At 32.6% G+C, this 12,005-nt stretch overlaps 1 long non-coding RNA gene across 4 annotated transcripts in view; it reads right to left on the reverse strand.

Moving 5' to 3' along the window:
• The window catches only part of LOC145683448 (uncharacterized), a 1,457,912-nt gene that overhangs the window by 208,620 nt on the left and 1,237,287 nt on the right, over nucleotides 1-12,005 (reverse strand). The window lies entirely within an intron of this gene.

Genomic DNA, 12,005 nt, shown 5'->3' on the forward strand with positions numbered 1-12,005 from the left:
TAATTCCGAAAGCAAGCATTTGTACACCTAGCTTGGTCTATAGTTTTTGTCTTATCTTGGTGTCAGTAATCACCTCCCAAACGTTGTCGGTGTTGTTTTGAAGGACCCTATATATATATATATATTGAAGCATCCGCTCCCTGGTGGATACTAATGAATGTTGGTAACGTGCAGCAATATATTTTGCATACAAATGAGATAAGAATTACTTCCTGGAAGTATTACGCCTCAATAATAGCCTGTGATATAAACTTGGTTGGTTTATATTTGAGATTAAAATTGAATTGCTGATTAAAAGTAAATAAATAAATTGTGTCATTTTAAAATTAGTTTATTGGAGATTTTTAATATAATGGAATAAACTAATATTATTGAAATGATAATGGAATGCAGAAGTAAAATAATTACTTTTAATATTTTTAGAAAGGTTAAATGAAAATTTACTGTTATAGGATTTTTAATTTTATAATTGTTCTGCTTTATTTCTTATGTGTTCTAAAATGCTAGATTACTTAAAGATGTTATGTATACCGAAAACAACCTAATGTGCATCATAGATCTAATGAAATATGAAGTTCATTAGTATATCGGTACATTAACAGGTCACAAAGAAATAGGCTATAGAAGAGAAGGAGGTTGTTTAGAAATAGAATATGCGTGCATTTATCACAAACGTTCACCGTAATTCAATATCTTCATCTCGGAAAGAACTTTTGTTCCTACCTATAAGTTTAAATGAAAATGTACTCCGAGAGTCATATGCTCATTAGAATTTGTCTTTCCTTTAATATTTAGCTGCATTACCATTTACAGAGTGCACGCTGATGTTACAAATGTTGAATCGTTCAGTGTAGCATGAAGAGGAAACTAATTAGTGCTACCGTTAAGTCACCCATTCGCATTGGTAATAATTAATGGTTGCCATTTCAATTGACAAAAAAGTGCAAAACGAAAGAGCAAATATTTTTTTAACTAAAGTACGTTCAATACAAAATTAGCTTATATTTCCTGTATTGAATACTCACATACTTGCAAATCGATTAATATGGTTTTATGTTATACTGTATACTGGGTTATACTATTTAAAACAAAACAAGTACGGTACGTGCATTACTAATATGTGAATGGAAATGACTACATAAATAACAACGACTTGTCTCGTTTACTTTAGTTATATGCAAATCTTATAAGTTAGTATTATCCACCACAACATACAACAAACCTGTTGAATGTACCCTCCTGTGGTGAGTAACCCATTCAGAAAAATGTATATTCCTATGCTCTAAAAATAGAAAAATAGACATAAAATACTATACTCTAGAGAAACATGGACCGTTATAGGAATGTAGATATAAACTACTCGAAACAACTACAATTGAGCTATTTGAAAGATTTCCAAGCAAGGAGTGCTCTCTAATCTATGATATTTCAATAAATATTAGCTTCACCTTACAGATCAACTAAACATATACCTGGACCTTTAAACTTCATTTTTCCATGTTTTCGGCAGCCTATAACTCCGAAAGAAAGCATTTGTGCACCCAGGTTGGTCTATACTTTTCGTCTTATCTTGGTGTCAGGAATCACCTCTTAAACGTTGTCGGCGTTGTTTTGAAACACCCTGTATATAAGTGGAAGTTATTATATTTGTGACTTCGTATCGCTTTAACCATCCGACCGATCTCCATCAAATTTTCAACAGATGAGGTTCGGGCCTTGGAGTGGTGTTATCATTTCACTTTGACGATATAATGTAAGAAAGGAGGAGGAGGTAGATACATAAAAATAAATAAAACTTAATAACTCGAACAACTAGACTGATCCCGATCAAATTTTCAACATAGATTAGTTTCCAGCCTGGGATGCTTTTAATCATTTCACTTTGACGGTGCGAATTAGAGAAGGGAGAGCGGGAGATATTTAAAAAAGATCGAAAATGACCAATATTAGTGCCAAATTCATAGTTTTGGGGTCGCTGAGGTGAACAGTGACACTTCCGATGCCGTTTAAATCCAAATTCAGCCCCCATTAGTTCTTTACGTCCAAAATGACACATATACTCCTCTTGCGAAGAAAAGGTGCTCTGCTAATATTATATAAACTAAAACTGGTTAGTCATAAGAACTTTAAAAAAATATGTTCAAAAACATTAATCAACTTCCACAAAACAACTGGAAAGAAGAAAATAAGAAAATAAAGCATTTTGAAGTAGAAAATCTTTCATTATTATTTCCTATAAAATATTTTTGAGGTCTGTCTCAAGCTAAGAAATTAATATCTCATAAAATTACCAATCAAATTGTATACTGTAGGTACATCTACGTTGAAATTATGCGTGAACATGCACATAATTAATTCGGTTAAATTCAATATTACCACTATCATACGCTGCGAGGTTTCAGGGTCTATCTCCGACTACTATCTCTCATTATATTGGACTACCAGGAAAGTACCTAGGTATACTCTTTAAAACAAGAAAATAATAATCAAAATCTGGGCACCTACTGCATGTTGAAGTTATGCGTAAAATTTCCCACAAAATATCAGGTTGCCTAAAAAGTACTGACTAAATTAAAATAAGAAGTGTTGGAGAGAATAACATTATGTATAACGTAACTCGTTATACACAGGTCCTCACTCATAATTATATCTAGAATTAGGTTACTAAAATCACTTAAAACAGTTTATATTGTGTTTAGCTTTTCTTCTTTTTATTTGTGGCACACAATCACTGAAATAAATACACACTTTATAATTATGCATACATCCTTTTTGTAAGATGGTTCCAGAATTATATCAGTTTTTTTTACAAAATTGTTGTTATAACAGCCTAAAGACAAAAACTGATCAACTCATCATATTTACAAGATGTCAATAATGATCTCAATCTTAATTCTATTTCTTTTTCATATTTTCTTTTTCCTCTAACTGGTTAGTGCACATTTTAAAACCACACATTGCCCGGAAATATAAGGAAAGATACTTAAAATTTCACAGAAAATACAAGATATTATCACGTCGTCCGAACTATAGGACTTTCTTTTATTGTGTTTACAATGAAAAGAAAAGAATTCTGGATCGTTCGGTAATACATATTCATCACTCGAGATTTCGAATATACCTCGTATATATGAAAATTATAATTACAGTTCATATATAACAATATTATTATCATATTTATTTTAAATTTTATTACTGAATTCATTTATCTATATGTCAACGACGATAAGGCACATTCGAAATTTGATTTACAAGTTATTTAATTTCAAGTCCTTTTCGGGTCTATTAAAAGGTTGTTACAATTTAATAATTATTTACTTGGGCATAATGAAGAAGGTTTGAAAAATATGTATTTATGATATTCATATGGTTGTTCTTTGAACGAAAAAGGATCAAGTACATATATATTCAAAAAAATATCAATAATATTCAAGATAAAACATGACAATTAATATCAGAACAAAAATTAAAGTTACACTCTGAACAAAAGACAAGATCTTATCGTAATCATGAGTGTACAGAATTTAAATAAAAATGCAAACGATAAACGAAATCATGACGACATTTAGGTAAATCAAAACACAAAATTAATCGAATATATTACAACAATTAGCTTATATGTCCAACAAATTGAATTATTTTGTATTAAATGTCATAAATTAGAATACAACTTGACATGTTGTAAATCTCTAAAGTTTTTTGTTTACCATTTATATTAACTTTCGTCACAAAATCAGATGGAACAAAAGTTTTAACTAATTCCATCCATTTTCTTCTAGTATACTTTGAAGAACGTGCAAAATGCAGTTCATAAAAAAAAAGTATTACGGTTTGAACGAAAGAAGTTTTTATCAAGATCATAAATGTTCGAACGAATGATCATAGAATTCAAATGAAATGCAAATAACAAACAATATCATAATGAAGTATAACAAAAATCAATTGAATATATTCTTTCGGACGCCACATTAGCTTACGATACATGACCAATGAACTCGTTTAAATTGCATTGAAAGTCATAAATAGGAATACAATCTTGTGCGTTATTTACATTTACAGTTCTTTGTTTCTTATTTTGAGAATTTATACCACCTATGAAATTTCTACGAAATTCAATTTGAATGAAATTAGATCTAATGAGTACATGCTTCTTAAGTGTACGATTATTATTACTGTTGCTACCAAGATTAGGTTCGGTTACGCATTACTATTACTGTTACTAATAAGGTTAGGTTCTGTTATATTACGGTAAAATTAGGTTCAGTTTTCATTCGTTTTACTGGTGGCGAAATGTAGTGTCTCCTAATGAATCTGTACTTGTCCTTTACATGATATTCACGGTAGTCTGTCCTACCACGGTTTCTGTTTCTTCTGTAATTAGGTTCGGTTACATTACCGGTACACATGAGTTTAACATCACCTTTTTCATTGGTATCACATTTTAATCTCACATGGACACTTCGAATTTGATTTCGATTAAGGTTAGTATGATTCAGGTTAGTACTGTATTGCACCATTGATAGATTTTCAAAATTTTGCAATGTCTTACCAAGTGATTTAAGTTAACGCACTGCATGACGTTCGGTAAAAGCACCATCTGATTGTTCACTACTATAATTTTGGTCTTTTTGTTGAATGAACATTTCAATAGCTCTAACTAAATCGAACAATCATTACAAGCATTGGTGGGAACATACGTTCTCTTTCTAAATTTCACAAATACTGGGATCAATTTTCTTCCTGCTACATTAATCAATGTCGTGTACATATCATTAAACGGTTCCATTACAATTACTTCATTTCCAGAATTAATATCATGTTGAATATACTGGGAATACAAGCATCCAATAGCATTCACTAGACAAAGATGACCATAGCTTTTCGCACATTGATACATATCAAAATCTTCATTACATACAGTATCAGTAAAGCAATCAAAAACATTCGAATGAAGAGAAAAGGTAGGATAATCTGATCCAACCAATACAGCAGTATGGTTTTGCGAACACTCGGCAAAATTCATCAATGCAAACTCAGGATCTGCACTTTCTGTTGTTTCTATGGAACTTTCATTTGGGGCACACATGTTAACCTGTGATGAAATTTCTTCAGTATTTGACAAAGTTTTCTGTAACTCCTTACTTGGATTCTCAATTTCTGCAGAATTTTGAAATCTACTTAGAATTTGTTCCATTTTAAGGTCACTTTGTTCAATTCTTAGGTTCGTTTGCTCGTATTTATTATCAAGTTGTTTCATTTGTTCACTAAAATCCTGCTTTAATTGTCCCATCTGTTGATCGATTTTACAGTCAAGTTGGTTCATTCGTTGATCCATTCGGTCACCAAAATCTTGCTTTAATTGGTTCATCTGTTCCGTTTGTTGATCCATTCGGTTACCAAAATCTTGCTATAATTGTCTCTTAAGTTGGTTGATTCGTTCCATTCGTTGTTTCGAGTGTTCCGTTTGTTGTTTAATAGATCGGCCAGGTCAGAAAAGCTCATTTCCCTGTAGCCAGCTGATTCATATGTATTTTCAATACCAGTGAGACTCATTTTAATATTCCTCGGAATTTTTGTGCCACTTCTCAACATGGTAAACTCCGTCTTGTTCTCTTTTAATGAAATCACCTCGTAGCCTTATAGTCAATCTGTGCTGATGAAATTTATTATTTAGAAGATTGTCTACTTTACTTTAACGAATCTCATAAAGGTCCCTGGCGGCAAACCACCAAATTTTATACAACGTAACTCGTTATACACAGGTCCTCACTCATAATTATATCTAGAATTAGGTTACTAAAATCACTTAAAACAGTTTATATTGTGTTTAGCTTTTCTTCTTTTTATTTGTGGCACACAATCACTGAAATAAATACACACTTTATAATTATATATACGTCCTTTTTTTAAAGATGGTTCCAGAATTATATCAGTTTATTTACAAAATTATTGTTATGACAACCTAAAGACAAAAACTGATCAACTCATCATATTTACAAGATGTCAATAATGATCTCAATCTTAATTCTATTTCTTTTTCATATTTTCTTTTTCCTCTAACAGGTTAGTGCACATTTTAAAATCACACAGTGCCCGGAAATATAAGGAAAGATATTTAAAATTTCACAGAAAATTCAAGATATCGTTATATATGAAACTTCCAACGTACCATCTTGTTCGATAACCTTCTGTAATGTTTTCGGAAATACTATAATCCCGTCGCTACGGAATTTCTGTGGCTTGTGATAAAAAATAGACACGTTGTTTTCAAAAAAAAATATTGTTTATATTTTACAAAAGAATCTTTAATTAATAACCTGATAATAAAGCAGAACTCTATCCTGAAAAAAAAAAAAAGTCAGAAGGAGTAGCTTACTCTTGGAGTTGCTTTTTACGGACGATTTTCTCAAAAACGATTCATGTGATTTCGTTCATATATCACGAATGTTTCATCAATGCTGGAAAGGGCGTTATTTTATAATTAAACATTTAATTCATAACTATATCAAAATGCGTAAATCACTTGTTACGAAATATTCAAGAGGGGTAGTTGGCTTTAAAAAAAAGCATGACTCATGCGATGTTGTTGATATTTCGTTTTATACATATCTATATCTTTTCTGGCCCCGCGTAAACTAGTTGTTACTGCTCTCATCTTCGGTGTGGGCTACGGCGAGACGGCAGGCCTAACTTGGCTATAAAAGATGACAGCTAAGAAATCTAATTCGTAGTCAAATATTTCGTTAACAATCCTAGTGTATGGCATAAGTAGTTTCTTATGGAAGAAATCCACAAGAGTAGTTTACTTTTGAGAATGCTTTTTCTTCAGAGGAATTTTTCCGTAAATGTCCTATAAACAAATGTTTCAGTAATATCTGACATTTGGTTAAGAAACTGATATTTTATAACTTATACTACTTTACTTCTCAACCCTAGATATAATAGTACACTGAAAATCAAATTTCAGTTAACTCGAAACCAGCTCGAATAATCTATTATATACTGGGTACACAAAAGAGTAAATCTACTAACTGACAGTGATTAACTTACCAAGAGATCTCCAAAACTAGCATCCACGGAACGTACAATTTTGTAAAAGTGTTTCCCTTCTACCTTAGGCTGTAGATAAGCAGGTTTTGCGGAATACTTGAATGATTTTTTACATTTGTCAGATCTCTGAATTTATTAGAACTTTAGAATTTTGTATAAATGTTCTGGGACCCTACACTGTAAATATGGCGAGACTTTGGGAATCGTGTATCCTAAGAAGGAACTGAGAGCTTAAATAGTTTCATGGACATTAGCCAGATCCGAAACTATAAGGCGTAGGATCTTGAATTTTTGTATGAACATTTTTCTTGCACCCTAGCATGAAGAAGTTTCACGCAAGTAGGAAAGTAGATTAAAAATATTTCCCATGGTAACGCAGAAGAGGTATATAGTAATTTTATTTACATTTAGAAATCAATCTTTCATACGATAGTGTAGCTGACAGAAACTACCAATATTGAAATTAGGTTATTGATTTTCATACATACAATCCCTAATACAGAATTATGTGTTTATGCTTTCACAATTTTGTAGTGCTGATGGTTGCTAATGTGGTAACAAACGTAGTTCTCTCATTAGTACAGAAATTCCCTGGTCGTTTTAGGCAAGATGGAATTAGGAAAGAAAGTACTTTCCATCTCGCCTAAATTGGTGGAAGTTCTTACTTTGCAGGAATCAATGGCTGATAATCCGTTAGGAGGGATGAGATTAAGTAACATGGGATTGAAGCCTAAAAATATAATTTGTTGCAAGATTTAACTCGAACGAACAGAAATGCAATCTAATAATATATATACATGACTAACATAATCTACAAAAAGAAAGAAAAATAAAAGAGAAAACAGTGTCTATAAACGGTTAAAAGTATTAGAAGTAGGTTTTCTTTTTTTATTGAAAAAGATAGTAAACACAAATTACTGTTGAAGTTTAAATCCACGTGTGCCTGCGACTAATTCGATTTACTCTTTGTACGTCGATAGAAGCTCTATCAAGCGGCAAAACAGCGAAACTAGTTTTTCTCATAGTACCAGAAATCGTCGTCAGATGGAGCAGACAAACGCTATTTGCTAGAATCCTACTACAATATTCGATTGTTACAAGTTTATTTTTTTCTTCCTTTCGAAGCAGCCCTTGCGTTTTTCATTACATAAGATAAACAGAAATTGAACGTGCAAACACATTAATATTTCGTTAGCATCTTTCAATGGTAATGAAAGAGAAACACTCCGTAACGAGTTCGCTAGCGATAATTGAAGAAGCAGACAATCTATAGGGAACGTAAATTAACGAGTATGGTGTTAAAAATTGCTATCTCCGTCGGTATTATTAGGTTAAACGTAAATGACAAAAGAAAGTAAATGTACTATCACAGTAATAGTGCCTTCCTAGCAAAAGCAACGAAATATAAAATTAATGAGTACTATGGATGGTACTAACTAGTACAAAAGATTTAAAGTTGATTAGATATTTTTAGTGCCTTATTCTCAAAAAAAAAAAAAAAAAAAAAAGTCACGTCAGGCAATCGATAAAAGTAATTTACAATTCTTTAAAGAAATGATATTTTCATTAAAAAAATCTGTTTATTAATTAAAAATGGTTCCAGAAAGCATGTTTTGACGCAGGCGCGCACCCACAAATTTTTCTTGGGAGGGTTTCAAAGTTTGAGGACGTCTAATAGTACTAGAAGCTACGTTTATGTACCTACGTACTATACAACGGATGTTATTCTACAGCCGAAACAAACGGTAAATAGTTTTTACGTATTGCCAGCTATATTCTCACGAAAAATGATAAAATTAGATTGTTTTATCAAAAAAGAAATGGTATAGATTGTGAGTAAGGCTAAATTTCTAGTCTACATCCAATATTTCTGTACTAAACAAGTATAGTTTTGTTAAGTACCAATGTTACGTCGAGTCACGAAGTTTGGGGGATCCGGACCCAGTGGACCTCCAAGATGGTGTGACCTTATTTTGACTATTCTAATTTTCTAACCTATTGATCTATTTGGATAATAAAATATTCATTTTCAATAAAATGCATTGTTTTATTTTAGTGATTTTTTTCATCCAGTGTAGTTAAATATTCTTGGCTTTCCCAAAACGATTCTTATAACGAAAACAATTAGCTATTTAGGATTGACCATAAAGGATTGAAAATATGGGTAATATACGCATGTAGGCACAATATATTTCACACATTATTTCTTTAAATTATACGTAATAGATACACAAGCGCCAATTGTCTGGCCGAAGATATAAAAATTAGAGAAAATATGAATATGCTGCGATTGCTGCCACAAAAAAACGCTAGTTTCGACTTCTTGTGGTAATCACACTATTCATATGGTTTTAATGATTTTCGAATGTGACAGATAACTTTCATAATAAAGAATTTTTATTGTACTAGTAATATTATGTGCATATCAATTGTATTATGACAAACAAAAGAATTTTTCCCAAAGTTTCAAAATGTTACATTAATTGTCTAAGTTAATAGAGGCTAAGAGAGATGGTTGAAAAGCAGAAACGTAACCCAGTTTTATACTGGGTGTAAGAAAAAGGTACAGCAAAATTCCAAAGGTGGATTTCTTATGGGTAGACAAATAAAAATGTTCATAGGACCATACGTTGGGAAATGATTCGTTAGAGAGTTACGACCATTGAGCCGCCTGACGGTATAGAATAGTTACACTTTGGTCGCCCCTTAATATGGCTCAATTTAAACCTCAATGACTCAGCCCCTAATTAAGATAGGAAGATAATTTTAGTATCAATGTGTTCCTGAAAGACGAAGCTTTCCATCGATATGCATTTTGTGTATGTGAGGGTACCACGACGGAGGAGGTAGGGTAAAGTACGTGCTTTTTCGTTTCTTTCCATCAATTTCTTTTGGAAGTGGGGAAGACACGGCAAATTTCAGGGATATATTCCTAATGGCTATACAAGCAAAAATCATCATATGACCATATGTCGGGTCACTGAGCCGCCAGTTGGTGTGAAATAGTCACATTCTGCTCGCCCCTTAATGAGGTACCTCCCCACATACATCAGATCAGCCGAAAGCTTCATCCTTCAAGAACACACAGATACCAAAATTATGTTCCTAGCTTAATTAGGGGTTAAGTTATTGAGGTTTAAATTGAGTCACATTAAGGGCCGACCAAAATGTGACTATTTCACACCGTCAGGCGGCTCAATGCTTTTGACTCTATAACAATGCATTTCGTGACATATGGTCATATGAACTTTTTTGCTTGTCCACCTATAAGGAATGCACTCCTGAAATTTTGCCGTACCTTTTTGTTACACCCTGTATTGCTTACTTCTACTCCATTTTCGTGTAACAAATAGTAAATTAAGCAAAAACGAATTTTCATTTTTTTTATTTTGTCACAAAATTGTACTACATATAGAAAGTTGGCAATATTTTCTTCATTAAATATAACAGAATGTGTAAGAATTTCCAACAGACAGTTCTACAATTATTTCAGGGTTTAAATGTTTCAAGAAGTAGATTTCATTTGGTTTATCTATGGAATGTAATTTGGGAAATTGTAAACAGTGTTTTGGCGACCTAATTTGAACGGGATGCAGAAAGTGTGCAATTAGGAAATCCCTTCAAACTTAGGAGTTGTTTGGCTAGGAAAATGCAAATTTTCGTTGCAATACCCTGAAATGTATTTTCCACTCTCTCCTTCGTATGAAAGTTATACCAAGTGAAAGCAATCAGCACAATGATACCGACTTCAATTTGCAAATGTTGAAGTAGTCTATGTAGCCTCGCATTAAGATACTATTATCCAATGAAAACTTCTTTATATCAAATGTACTTTCACAAATATTCATAGAAATACATGCACACATATACATACAATTGTACTTTATATATACGTGAATATTACAATGCTACTGGTATAAAAGCAAATAAATTAAATTAAATTAAATCTTTAGATGGATTAATTGACTGAAACATACCTAAGTATTTTGTCAACAGTGAGGCTATCTAAAAGGAGAGAGCAGAGGAGCACCCAGAAAGTTTTGTTGGGAGAGGTCCAAGCCTTGAAGGGAGTGTAATACTACAAGACACTATGTCTAGGTAGTACTGAAGGGGTATTATTCTGCAACCGAAAAGACGATAAGTAACTAAAATACTTCCAATTATATTTTCAGAAAAAAATCATAGAACTAGATTGTTTTTTTATAAGAGAAAGAGCACAAATGAAATGTAAGATCAAATTTTAATGCTACATCAATCATTTCCCTGTTAAACAAATATAGCTTTATTGAGAAAATATCCAAATGTATGAGATGAGTTAGCAAGTTTAGAGTGTTCGGATCCGGTGGACTCCCGTGCGTGTACCCCTGGTATGGAGTGATATCTCTTCTCATGATAGACTTGATATGCACCCTTCTTAAAACCAACACCTATTCCCCATATAGCGGTCCATTGCAAACTAGATGAGTTCCTTCGTAGCTTTATGGTTACCGTGTGCGTCTTTAGTGCGGAAGATCTGTGTTTAATTCCCGACAGTAGCTAATGAGGTTCATATCAAACGTTAAGCCACACGTCTCATGGTAGCTTCGCTGCTGAAAGGGACGCTAAACTTAAAATTCAATATTAATTGCAAAGTAGATGGTAATATGCTTTTTCGATAGTACTATGCAAAAGAGCTTATCCCATTACCCCTTCATGGAAGGGTAATGGCTTACGCCCATTACCCATCTACCAGATATATCTGCAGATGGAGTAACTTCCCTACAAAGTAGTAATCTCTCAACATTTCCTGTCAGTACAAGTGTACTAAGGCAAACATTGATTAAGCTTTTGGTGCCACGAGGCAACTTGACATTGTTTATTACTGAATCCCACTATATAATCAGAGCCCACCAGAATCCAACCCTTATTCTAAACACCTTCTGGAACCCAGAGAGGCTACAATACAGACATGAAGA

Source organism: Thermobia domestica, chromosome 4, assembly GCF_964235325.1.
Source record: "Thermobia domestica chromosome 4, izTheDome1.hap1.1, whole genome shotgun sequence".
Taxonomy (NCBI): Eukaryota; Metazoa; Arthropoda; class Insecta; order Zygentoma; family Lepismatidae; genus Thermobia; species Thermobia domestica.